At 37.4% G+C, this 14301-nt stretch overlaps 1 long non-coding RNA gene across 1 annotated transcript; it reads left to right on the top strand.

Moving 5' to 3' along the window:
• Positions 1-1039: 1039 nt before the first annotated feature.
• On the top strand, positions 1040-13147 carry LOC141639192 (uncharacterized). The gene is made up of 4 exons (XR_012542402.1): positions 1040-1101; positions 1220-1285; positions 7016-7029; positions 12521-13147. It is a non-coding gene; the product is annotated as an uncharacterized LOC141639192 (long non-coding RNA).
• The last annotated feature ends 1154 nt before the right edge of the window (positions 13148-14301 follow it).

Here is a 14301-nt window from a genome sequence, read left to right as displayed (position 1 = left end):
TTATATCGATCCCCTAATTGAGTTCCTCACTCACCATGTGAAGTTTCTAGCTAACCTTGAAATGGTGTCAAGGCTTGTCGCCAGGGAGATATGTGGTTTGATGGCAAAGTAGTGTCCTATCTTGTCGCCGGTGAAGGGGAACAACGAATGGTTGAAAAGGAAAGAGGGAGAGAGAAAGGGGGAGATATGGGTAGAACTCAGGCGAAAATGACGGAAACCATCGGTAGTGGTGTTCGTCTCGAGTCTGCCGGTGTGGATACGACGGTGGTGCGCTAATGCTCCGGCGAGGTGATCGATAACGGGATGTGTGCTCGACAAGGATGACGGAGGTATTAAGTTAGTTTCAAATGTGGAGAATATATGAGGGAGTGAGTCAGGAAATATTGGGATTTGTAAATTGTAATAAGTTTTTTTATGACCGTATAATATGCATTCTCATTGTTGATAAGATCGTTCTCACCGTTCTCACTGAGTGATCGTTCTCACCGGATCCCACCTCTATATATATATATATATATATATATATATATATATATATATATATATATATATATATATATATATATATATATATATATATATATATATATATATATATATATATATATATATATATATGATTTAGGATCCGGTGAGAACAAACACTCAGTGAGAACGGTGAGAACGACCTTTATAATAAAACTCACGCGCGTCCTTAGTTTCTCACAGCCAAAATTATCTATCATCTTCTCCCAATCACTATTTCCTCAAACCCAGATCCCCCAATCGCCACCTACCACCCTGTCGTCGTCTCCGGCAACGATCGCAATAACTCCGGCGACGATCCCAATAACTCCGGCGACGAATCAACTTCTCTAAGCCTTTTCCTGACACTCGATACTGCAAACCTCGACGCCGCAATCACCAGGCACGTGCACCTGACAGTTGCTCGGCATCAACCATCATCGTGCATCTCCGAAATCTCAAATCGTGGTCACGAACTTCCCGATGCTTGGCTCAACTCCTTGAATCCATTCAACATTTCCAATCAAATTTGATCGAAGCACCGTCTTCATTCTCATCTTGATCGGCCTTCTCTTCTTCTCCATCCGTCTCTTCTCTGTAACTCCTCTTCATTCTTTGTTCTATTTTAAATTTGATCGATTCATAAAAGTAGGGTTTGTTGAATTGTAGTATGTATCTGAACTTTTCGATTGTTATTGCTTTTGTGATTTTGCAGGTTATTAAGTATGAGAGTGTTATTAATTCACGAGTCAGATCCTTATTTCAACTATGTGTTACGCAGGTTTGATCTATATTTTACTCTTTTTGTTTCCTTTTGTTTGTTTTCAATGATTTTAGCTATTTTGATTAAGGTGTAGCTTAGGTGCTGGGTTGACAATTTGTTGACGTTTCCATGGATATCTGATTCGGCTCAAATGTTTATTGTTGAGTAATTTGTTTGGTGATTGTGGAATAATGAGATTAAACGTTCCGCAAATTTGAATTGTTGCTTCTTATTAATGCAGATTCTTGTAGATATAGAAATTGACACATTGTTTAGCAAAAAATCAATTCTTCTTGGTCGTTCATGTTTACACAAGCTGAAAGAAAAATGCCAAAGCAATATGGTATTTAAGTCAAATCCCTTAAGATTAGTAAATTATTTTAAATACCAACAACAAGTTTTGCTTATTAGCAAGTAACATTGGCTTGTTATATATACAAAAATAGTTACTATGCACAGTAATTTTTTTTAACCCGAACAGATTCCGCTGTAAGTAATAGAGTAAATTAACTGGTGCTGTCTGGCTTCTGCCCATGTTCTTCCTGTTTTCTTGCCATTATTATGTTATGGAAATAGAAAAATTTACCTTCAGGTTGAATGGTTGATACTTCAGTCAAACTTCTTAGAAAAGAAAAGAAAATTCGAAATTTTTCCGTAAAAAAACATTACATTAATAATCAGACATTAATGTTAATGTGAAATGATATATTTTTTGATGTTAACCTAATGTGAAGTTCGGAAATAATCAGACATTAATGTCTTGGAATCAGATTAGCACAAATTCTACTATTTTGCAGTAAATCATAGACTTGATATCATACCGTAAACCGGGTGTACAAAAAAAACCTCCTGCTATGATCAAAATTTACTAATTTGTACATTGTTCAACAATTGATGAAAACAACATGAGAACATGCTCGCATATTGCATAGATTACATTTGTTGATGGACTTAACTGAATTCATATTGTTTTGTGCTCCATTTTTTATGTTGTTGCTCTATTGACTAATTGATGTAGTTGATATGTCATTATCCTCCAAATTTGTTTAGATGGTGGAATTTTGAACTAGTAATATGTAAAATTAACTCCACTGTTTCCTTGAAATTATTTTGTCAATATTGTCAAACCTAGCTCAATTGGAAGAGCGTGTGCAATGCACAAGATAAGAGTTCAACTCTCATATAGGTTATAATGTAATCTACGTGATAATTTAGAAGGCAATTACATACCCATTTATTAGAAAATGTGGTTACTTCTGAAACTGAAACCGTGTGTTATTCCATTATTGCTCTATTATTATCATGTGTTATTTCATTGTTACTCTAATATTCCGCACAGTTCTCATATTCCGCAACTGAAGTTTGGGAATCAGATTAGCACAGTTCTCATATTCCATTATTGCTCTATTAGATTAGCACGGTTCTCATATTCCGCACAGTTCTCATATTCTATTATTGCTCTATTATTATCATAGAATCGGATTAGCACAGTTCTCATATCCCGCAACTGAAGTTTGGGAAATTGTTGCCAGTTTGTATTACTGAATGGTGGTTTGTTATGTGAAGTTAAGACTTTTCATTTTGAGGATTGCTGATGATATTTTCATGTGCTTCACTAATAAATTTGTCGGTTTTATTCGTCAAGTAGTGTTTGAGTATTCCCTTGTCCATTCATTTGTTTACCTTAAATTAAGATAATGCTCACAAAGAATAAGAAAGGTAAACAAATGATTACGACGAAAGGGGTAATACTAAATCACTACTCGATGATATCCATTCGAGTTCCCGGAGAAATATCGAATGAGCTAGAATCGCTAGTAGAATAACCACTGTTTTCTTTATATTCCTCAATACAGAAATTATACGTTATTTGTTAATTTGTCTTGAATCGGGATCTAAGTTTTGAGACCGTATACCTACACCCTGTGTAGTTCAATATGTGCAAGCTCACGAGATACCTTGTGCAAAATTGTATTTACATCATCATAAAATGTATCTAGAATTTATGTAAATAGCATATCTATAATAGTGTAAAGTGTGTCTCGATTTACGGAAAAAAAAAAGCGTATCCGACATGTATTTTAATGTATCTAGTAACTGGAAAAAAAAATGTATCTAGATTGTTATAAATGTATCTAGAATTCATGAAAAAAGTGTATCTACGAGTGTCTAAAGTGTATCTGAGATTTGGTAAAAAAAAAAAAAAAAAAAAATGTATCCGACATGTATTTATGTATCTAGTAGTTGTAAAAAAATTTGGAAAAAAATGTATCTAGATTGTTATAAAGTGTGCCTAGAATTCATGAAAAAAGTGTATCTACGAGTGTCTGAAGTGTATCTGAGATTTGGTAAAAAAAAAAAAAGAAAAAAAAAAAAGGTGTAACATATATTTTCTATTGTATCTAGTTCGTTCTCACCGAGTGTTCGTTCTCACCGGATCTTATCTCTTACATATATATATATATATAGGAAGGATCTCATAAATCCAACCTTTAGTATTGAGTCCCAAAGTCCTCTTATAGGCCCTTAGATCTAAAGATTGAATGGCTGAGATTAAACCCAAAAAATGATGTTTAATTACTTTCTCTCTCATATCCACCCTAATTAATCATTAATCCATTAACCCACCCTAATTAAATCCCTCACTTTCTCTCATTCCTCTCATTCCCACAGCCCACCCCCCCCCCTCTCTCTCTATAACACTCTCTCTCACTAAATCCTCTCATTTCAAATACCACAAAAAAATAACAAAATAAATCTCTTCTTCCCACCGCAACTATCCCACCGCCAGGCGCCAACTGTACCACCACATTTCCCTCTAAAACCGACACCCTCTACCTCCCCTCCACCACCACCCGACGCCACCTTATGAGCCGCCACCACCCAACGCCATATCCTCTCTCTCCGACGCCACCACACGCCTTCCTCCTCCGTCCTGCCGCCCCGACAACCAACAACCAACAAACCTCACTTCCTCTTATCTTCCTATTTCCGGCCACCCACAACAACTCAAACTGCCACCACCGGCGACCAGATCTGCTTCCACTCCCCTTTCTCAAACCGCCACCACCCACAACTCAAACCGCCACCCACGCCTTCCTCTATCCTTTTTCGGTTTCAGATCTGTTTTTCTTCCAATTTTTTTAAAAAAAAAAAAAAAATAGGTTGTAATGATGGTTGTTCTAATGTCCATGTTGTTGTTGGTGGTGTAGAGATGCTTTTCTCATTTTGTTTAAATTCTCCTGTCAGTTTTGTTTCTTGTTTTGTTTCTCTGTTTCTCGTTTGATTTTTTTTTTTTTAAGATTTGTTTATATGCCCTCGTTTTTGTAGTTTTAATCTCGTCTTAGTATCTATTTTTTCAAAATCTCGTCTTGTAAATTCGTCTTGTTATGTATTTTTTTTAGATCTAATACTTTTTCAGATCTAATTCGTCTTATTATATTTTTTTTTTAGATCTAATATTTTTTGTTGACGAAGTACTGTTTTTTAAGATCTTTTTGGTAATTTTATTATGAGATTTCCTTTGTTTTGTATTTCAAATATCGTTTTGTTAGATATTTTTTCAAATCTGGTATTGTTTAACATTACGTAACTTCAATGACATTATGTGAAATTTTATTACACATTTTGACAAACTTTAATGTCATTATGTGTAACTTGATTACACATTTTGTGTAACTTTAATGTCATTATGTACAACTTCAATGCCTAATATGCGCAACTTCAGTGACATTATGGACAATTTCAATGCCTAATTTTCGCAACTTCAGTAGCATTATGTAAAACTTCAATGTATATTATGCGCAACTCCAATGACATTATGCGCAACTTCAATGCCCATTATGGGCAACTTCAGTGGCATTATCAATTTATATAAACCTGTTATAAAATTTTGGACTAAAGTTATACAGTTTTGGACTAAAGTTATACAACAAGAACTAAAGTTGCAGTAAGACAAATTATATAAACTTGTCTTGAAATTAAATAAATTTCAAGTAATTTTTGACTAAAGTTACATAAATTTGGACTAAAGTTGCACAATTATGAACAAAAATTATACAAAAATGACTAAAAATACAATATGACTAAATTAAATAAATTTCATTAATTTATTAAAAAATACTAAAGTTACATAAATTTGTCTAAAGTTACACTCTTAAAACACAGGAGTTATACTCTAAAAAATACTAAAATGTCGTAAACTTATCTTAAAATTACAAAAAGTCAAAAAATATCCGTCAAAATCACCTTTTAGTATAAAGTTACACTATTTTTTATTAAAGTTTTACTCAGAAAACACGAAGTTATACTCTAAAAAATATTGAAAAGTCGTAAACTTGTCTTAAAATTATAAAAAGTCCAAAAAATATAATTCAAAATCACATTTTAGTATAAAGTTGCACTATTTTGGATTAAAGTTATACTTGTAAAACACTGAAGTTATACTCTAAAAAATACTGAAATATTGTAAACTTCTCTTAAAATTACAAAAAGTCAAAAACTATCCGTCAAAATCACTTTTTAGTATAAAATTGCACTATTTTGGATTAAAGTTATACTCCTAAAACAAAGAAGTTACACTAATTAGCATTAGAGTTATACTCGTAAAAGTGTCTTGTATAAAGTTCAAAGCATAAGAAGACAAAAGATTAGTTTTAAGTGGGTAGAATAATAGATTAGTGCATGTTTAATTAAGTCTAGAGAGAGAGAATGCAATTAATTAGTGTTAAGTATGTTTTTGTGTGTCAATCTCAACCATGCATCTACAATTTCAATGGCTTGGATGAGAACTTATGGACGCAATTCTTTAGGTGGATTTACTAGAACTGTTCTCTTTCTCTCTCTCTCTCTCTCTCTCTCTCTCTCTCTCTCTCTCTCTCTCTCTCTCTCTCTCTCTCTCTCTCTCTCTCTCTATATATATATATATATATATATATATATATATATATATATAGGGGCGGGATAACCAATGTACCATACGAATTGTACGAACTGCCATAAATCAATAAAATACGCGCATAAGAGCATCCACAATGGTAAGCTAGTTGCTACTAGCTTACCTTTGGCACATCAACTTTTTAAGCCACAACAATTTCAAGCTACAATTTGCTCCAATGGTTAAGCTAATTTACTTGTAGCTTAATTGAACTCGCTTAACACACCCTCTATTTTTCTATTGGCTACATTCTTCTTGTAGGACCATTTGAGCTACTAGCTCCATGGAGCTACTAGCTCAATTTAAGTTAGTTTATGTAGAGTGCTCCAATGGTTAAGCAAATAGCTTGAAATCTTTTTTATTTGCAAGCTAGTCCTTTTAAGTAACCATTGGAGATGCTCTAATTCCCTTACTCCAACACCAAACTCAACGCCCTGACTTCTTTTCTCATTCTTATCCGCCATTACCACCACACCCGACTTCTCCCTTCCTCATCTACTACCACCACTGCCACCACCTGTCGGAGCTTCCATACGACCGTCGGAAGTGGTGCTATCTGTCCCGAGTTTCCTCTACACTAATTCCATTGTTACACCTCCATTATCAGAATTCAGAAAAGGTAAGCTTTAATTCCGACTTCTATTTCCTTCTTTAATTAATAGTATCTAGAAAAAATTAGGTTTTACTAAACAATTGGAATTCGAAATATTAGGGTTTACTAATTGATTTGAGATCGTATTTTGTCAAAAAAAAATTGTGATTTTGATGGTAGATACTGCTAAACTCTCATGGCTGCACTGAATTGTGATCAGTTGAAAGAGGCGTGGTACTGATACGAATTATAATATGCGGAAGCGGAATAAAATACACGAACAGAGTTTGAGTTTAGTAATTGTAAGGATCGGATAGATAGTTGAAGAATTAGACCTATAATTCTACAACGACGAACGAACTCAAGACCTATTGAGTACGAACAAGTTAAATATTCAAAGACGCGTTTGAACAATTAACAAGGAACAAATGCCAACAAGCAATTTTGTGAATTTTGATTAAACTTCTGAATGATCTGAAAAACCATGAAATTGAAGACTATAAATAGCCTTTCAACTAGCCGTACAAGGCTATAAACAAAAGCCACTAAAGACAAAACAAATCCTTAATTTAGGCCATAATTCTAGCAGCTAAAGGCCATTAAACACGCATAAACAACACTCACGAAAACAGGGAGAACAATCCCTTAATTAACTAAATTTAAAGTGGAACTTGAATATTGTAGGAATCTTGTAACTAGGCAAATCCAACGTATGAAATCAAGCTCACGAACTGAGACGCCGAGCTTGAAAATAACGAGACTTGAGTAGTGTCATTTGGAGTAGTGTTATTCGGATCCGTACCCGTATCATCCCCTCCCCCTTCGAAAGGAATTGACCTCAATTCTTCAAGACCGTCATCATCGACATATGGGGACAAATCACCCACGTTAAATGTGGCATGAACACCGTAGTCTCCGGGCAATTCGACCTTATAAGCATTGTCATTAACACGAGAAATTACCTGAAAAGGTCCCTCGGCACGAGGCATGAGCTTATTTTTCCGCTTACTCGGGAATCGTTCTTTCCGTAAATGGACCCACACTAAATCACCTTCTTCAAAAACACGAGGCCTTCTATGCTTATTGGCCTTTCGTTGGTAGGCAGCATTAACTTCAATAATTCGGTCACGGACTTGTTGATGGAGCTTCATCATAGTTTTAAGTTTAGAATCAGCATCCTTATGCACTAGTTCCCCTTTCGGCATTGGAATGAGATCGAGGGGCAAATAAGGATTAATACCATATACGACTTCAAATGGTGATCGACCTGTCGCATATGTAGGGGCACGGTTATAAGCGAACTCGGCATGAGCTAGCTTAATATCCCAATCTTTTTGTGTCTTACTTACCAACCCACGCAATAAAGTACCCAAGGTTCGGTTTGTGACCTCGGTTTGCCCATCCGTTTGCGGATGATGTGAAGTGCTAAACAAAAGTTTCGTACCCACCTTTCTCCACAAAGTATTCCAGAAATAGCTCAAAAATTTAGAATCACGGTCGGAGACGATTGTCTTGGGAATACCATGCAAACGAACCACCTCCTTATAGTACAAATCCGCGACATTACCAGCGTCGTCGGTCTTGTGACACGGAATAAAGTGAGCCATTTTCGAAAACCGATCAACAACCACCATAATCGCATCCTTACCTCTTTGAGTACGGGGCAATGCAACAATGAAGTCCATAGAAACGTCCTCCCAAGGTCTTACAGGGACCGGCAATAGAATATACGGGCCTGGTTTGAACGCACTCTTGGCTACCTTGCACGTCACACACTTAGCTACGATTTTCGACACATCCCCGAACATTTTAGGCCAAAAAAAATGTTCTTTAAGCAACTCCATGGTCTTAGCTACACCAAAATGTCCCGCCAAACCACCCCCATGAGCCTCCCGAACCAACAGTTCCCGAATTGGATGTCTCGGAATACAAAGACGGTTCCCCTTAAATAAGAAACCATCTTGTAAAATGAACTCACCATTGACTCCAACCAAGCCTTTGCTAAATAATTCCCCAAAATCCACGTCTTTTCCATAATAAGTTTTCAACATTTCAAACCCAAGTAGTCTAGCATTAAGCATGGTAATTAAAGAATACCGTCGCGACAATGCGTCAGCTACGATATTAGTTTTCCCATTTTTGTACTTGGAAGAAAAATGAAAAGCTTGCAAAAATTCAACCCATTTGGCATGACGAGGACTTAAATTTTGCTGCCCGTTGATGTATTTTAAAGACTCGTGATCGGAGTGTAAAATGAAATGATTAGGCCGTAAATAATGACTCCAATACATGAGCGCTCTAACTATGGCGTAGAACTCCTTATCGTAGGTACAATATCTCAAACGAGCACCCCCAATTTTTCTGAAAAGAAGGCCACCGGCCGACCCCTTGCTTTAAAACAGCCCCGATACCGACCCCGCTAGCGTCACATTCAACCTCGAAAGGTTGCGAAAAATTGGGTAAAGCCAAAATGGGTGCCTGACTCAATCTTTCTTTCAATAATTCGAACGAAGCTTGGGCAGCTTCTCCCCACATAAACGTACCCTTCTTGAGACATTCCGTCATTGGACTTGCAATGGTACTAAAGTTATGAATAAAACGGCGATAAAACGAAGCAAGACCAAGAAAAGACCTTACCTCAGTGACTGAACACGGTGACGGCCAGGTCCGTATTGCATCGACCTTGGATTGGTCGACCTCCACTCCATCTCCCGACACCACATAACCCAAGAACAAAATCTTTTCTTCCAAGAAGGAACATTTCTCGCGTTTCCCATATAGTTTTTGCTCTCTAAGTGTCTCGAAAACCATCCTAAGATGCTCTAGATGCTTTTGTAAATTCCGGCTATAAACTGAATATCGTCAAGGTAGACGACCACAAATTTGCCCAAAAACGCCTTCAAGACTTCATTCATTAGGCGCATAAACGTACTCGGAGCATTAGTGAGACCGAAAGGCATGACGGTCCACTCATATAACCCGTACTTTGTCTTGAACGCAGTCTTCCACTCGTCACCCTCACGCATACGGATTTGATGATATCCGCTTCGCAAATCAATCTTAGAAAATAATTTAGAGCCGTGTAATTCATCAAGCAAGTCATCAAGTCGTGGAATTGGAAACCGATATTTAATAGTGATGTTGTTGACCGCCCTTGAATCAACACACATACGCCATGACCCATCCTTCTTTGGTACAAGTAAGACCGGTACCGCACACGGACTCATACTTTCACGCAAATAACCACGCTCCATCAATTCATTAATCTGCCCTTGAAGCTCCTTAGCTTCCTCTGGATTACACCTATACGCAGCCTTGTTTGGCAATGGCGCCCCGGGAACAAGATCGACTTGATGCTCGATCCCTCGAATAGGAGGTAAACCTGGTGGCAAATCGTCGGGAAAGACATCCGCGAATTCCCGTAGCAACCCATCAACGGATCGCCAACCGACGTACCCCGTCCAAAACCGATTCCTCCTTGGCTAAGAGGAGATAAACAAGCTCCCCTCGATCAATAGCTTGCTCAATTTCCCGCTCCTTAACCAACATCGTTGTCTTCTTCTTTTTGGTGCTCATGGAACGAATAGCTTGAGAAGACATTGGTTTTAGAACAATTTTTTTACCATTGTCCCTCAACACATACTCGTTGCTTCTCCCTTGGTGCACAACGTCTCGATCAAACTGCCACGGTCTCCCTAGTAAAACGTGACAAGCATCCATAGGGATGACGTCACAAAGTACTTCATCGACATAAGAACCCATCGACAAGCCCACCCGAGCCTGCCTAGTCACCTTCACGCTGTTTCCATCGTTCAACCAATGTAGCGCGTAAGGCTTAGGATGCGCAACCGTGGTTAAACCCAACTTAGAAACCATCTCCTCCGAGGCCACATTAGTACAGCTTCCACCATCTATAATTACGCTACACCATTTGTTTTTGACTTGGCATTTGGTGTGGAATAATTGTTCCCGCTGATCCGAATCAATAGACTCGACCTGAACTTGCAACGAACGGAGAACTAACAACGTGTCATATATCGGAGCCTCATAACCCTCTTCCACCTCTTCTTCTCCCTCACCCTCATCAAAATTAAATATGTCACCCAGCCGCTCCTCTTCCTCGGCCACATCATCTAGATACTCCCTAGCCTCCCTTAATGTCACTACCCTTCTGTTCGGGCACGCACTCTGAAAGTGACCGAACCCCTGACATTTAAAACAACGAACCTTCGACAAACTCGTCTCCTTCCCTGACTCGGTGGTTTTTGGTGTGGCTTTGGGCGAATTTATTGAATTTGGAGTAGGTGTTGTTTTAGGGGGAAAAACGGGTTTGGAATAAGTATAGGGACTACTGTATTCTTTGCTTGACCCTCCTGTTTTGAACTTCCCTTGGGCTTCGATTTTTAGGCATAAGGTACATAGGGTATCAAAATCTGAATACGGGTATAACTCGACCGTATTGGCTATGTGATTTGCTTAAACCACGAAGAAATCGTGACATTTTTTGTTCCTCATTCTCCTCTAATTCCCCCATTAAAATTAATTTTTCAAACTCATCTATATATTCGGCAACACTCAATTTTTCTTGCATAAAATCCGCAATTTTACGATAAACACTCGCTTTATGCGTAGGCGGTACATACCTCTTTCTCAATTTTCGCTTTAGGGAATCCCACGAAGAAATCTTGTCCTTCCCAGCGCGAGATCGTTTCGCCTTCAATCCCTCGTACCAAAGTGACGCCCCTTTGCTTAATCTCAGAATAGCATATTTGCATCTCTTCTCGTCACTGAGATCTTTAAAATCGAACAAGCGATCGATCTTCCTTTCCCAATCCAAATAATCCTCCGGGTTGGTCCCACCAACGAACTCAGGAAGTTCTGAGACTTTGAACTCGTCCTGTTTTGGGCGAAGTCGGTTTCCAGTAGGGTGATTGCGGAGCAGGTCACGAACTTGATTGAGAAGCATGTCATCATCAAAGTCTGCCATTAGAACAGTATGTGCCCTTTTTTTTTTTTTTTTTTGATGAACAGTACCGTCACACGTGAACAGTAAATTTTTTTTTTTTTTTTTTTTTTTTTTTGAATAGAATCGAAACTTAGGATCGTCTCGATTTTAATGGAAAATCAAGAGCCGAAGCTCTGATACCACAAATGATACGAATTATAATATGCGGAAGCGGAATAAAATACACGAACAGAGTTTGAGTTTAGTAATTGTAAGGATCGGATAGATAGTTGAAGAATTAGACCTATAATTCTACAACGACGAACGAACTCAAGACCTATTGAGTACGAACAAGTTAAATATTCAAAGACGCGTTTGAACAATTAACAAGGAACAAATGCCAACAAGCAATTTTGTGAATTTTGATTAAACTTCTGAATGATCTGAAAAACCATGAAATTGAAGACTATAAATAGCCTTTCAACTAGCCGTACAAGGCTATAAACAAAAGCCACTAAAGACAAAACAAATCCTTAATTTAGGCCATAATTCTAGCAGCTAAAGGCCATTAAACACGCATAAACAACACTCACGAAAACAGGGAGAACAATCCCTTAATTAACTAATTTTAAAGTGGAACTTGAATATTGTAGGAATCTTGTAACTAGGCAAATCCAACGTATGAAATCAAGCTCACGAACCGAGACGCCGAGCTTGAAAATAACGAGACTTGAGTAGTGTCATTTGGAGTAGTGTTATTCGGATCCGTACCCGTATCAGGTACGACTGGGGATATGAGTCCAGTCTTAAATTTGCAGGTGGATTGAGTGATGGTGTTGCTGCTGTCCGAGACACTGACGTTGGGCTACTCGACAGTGGTTGAAGGACTGTTGGTGAGGCGCCGACTAGAGGAATGCAGAGGTGCGAGCTCGGAGATGGGGGCGATGATTCTGGTTCGTAATAGTGTTTGTCTGTTTTGAATGGAAATACATCCAGGACGAGTATTGCCATTAATTGAGCAAGTCTCGCACCTAAGTCCCGCTTCGTCATCTGTATATTTTGTACCTGTTTCTTCGATTGAGAATTGGTTCGACGATCGTTCAGATCAAGAATTACTGTTATTAATTCCGTTTCTGTAGAGATTAGCCATGGTGGATGATGTTCGACCACCAATTGCTTAGAAGTTCAGCCTCAGATCCAAAATAGCTTCAGCTATTTACCCACCTTCAAATTTTGGTCACGCCTACTGAAGCTGTCAAACTGTCATTCTCGTCGTCTTCTGGGAGAACTTGTTTGTGCCAAAAACTGTGAGATTGTAATCAGATACTTTAGATTAGAACAAAATTGAACATTGTACTCCATAATCTGTTGTTAATTATAATTTATCTCATTCTTTCTTGAAGGATGTCATAATTGATGCGGGTGATTAAACATCTCTGATCACTAGTTTCTTCACTACTGATGTAAGTGAATAAATAAATGAATGTAGATGCATCCGCACCGACATCGGCACCGACATGACTGTAGTGCTTAAATTAAAGTTATGTAGTTTTTCAGTTAATACGAGCTTACTATCTAATCTAAATGTTTTCCACTCTAAACGTGTGCCGAAATGTGCAACAACTGCAGTCTTAAGACCTTCACGTTAGAGATTGGTTCGGAATTATAGTGTCGGCTTTATTCATCCATTATATCTTAAAGTCGAGTGATAGCAAATCTTTCGCTCGATTGGAGTCCCGGAAAAAAAAAAAAGGGGGCAAGAGATGTGTATCTAGTAACTTAAAAGATTGTATCTAGTTAGGTTGAGATATGTATCTTAACAATTTACAGGAGTGTATCTAGCTAATTAGAGGTATGTATCTAGCCATTTAAAGGAGTGTACCTAGCTAACTAGAGGTATGTATCTAGTAATTTAAATGAGGGTATCTAGCAACTTAAGGGAGTGTACCTACCTAACTAGAGGTATGTATCTAGAAACTTAAATAAACATATCTAGTTAGCTACAAATATATATAGAAACTTAAATGAGTGTATCTAACATGCTAGGTTTGTATCTAGCAACTTAACGGGATTAAACGAGGGGGGCGTGTATCCTAAATTTAGGACGGAAAAGAGTTTAATTTAATGTTGGATTAGAGTGCATCTAGCATTCTAGCAAGATAAATGAGTATATCCAAAAAGCTAAATGAGTGTATCTAGCTATCTAAGAGAATGTATTTAGCTTGCTAGAGATGTGTATCTAGAAATGTAAAATAGTGTATCTAGAAATGTAAAATATTTTTTATGAGGAATATTTTAAAAATAAAGATAAAAATGCATCAAATGAAAATACACTTAATCTTAGTTTGAGCCTTGAGACATAATCCATGTATTCAACCAAATCGTTCTTCAAAAACGGGTGTATCTAGTTAGTTAGAGGTACGTATCTAACAATTTAAAAGAGTGTATCTAACTAGTTAGAGCTATGCATATAGTAATTAAAGATGTGTATTTAGATAGCTAAAGATATGAATATAGAAACTTATAGAAGTGTATCAAATTGCCACTACTGCTGCACTGAA

This window comes from Silene latifolia, unplaced genomic scaffold (genome assembly GCF_048544455.1).
Source record: "Silene latifolia isolate original U9 population unplaced genomic scaffold, ASM4854445v1 scaffold_296, whole genome shotgun sequence".
NCBI lineage: Eukaryota > Viridiplantae > Streptophyta > Magnoliopsida > Caryophyllales > Caryophyllaceae > Silene > Silene latifolia.
This window is presented reverse-complemented; position numbering and strand designations above follow the sequence as displayed.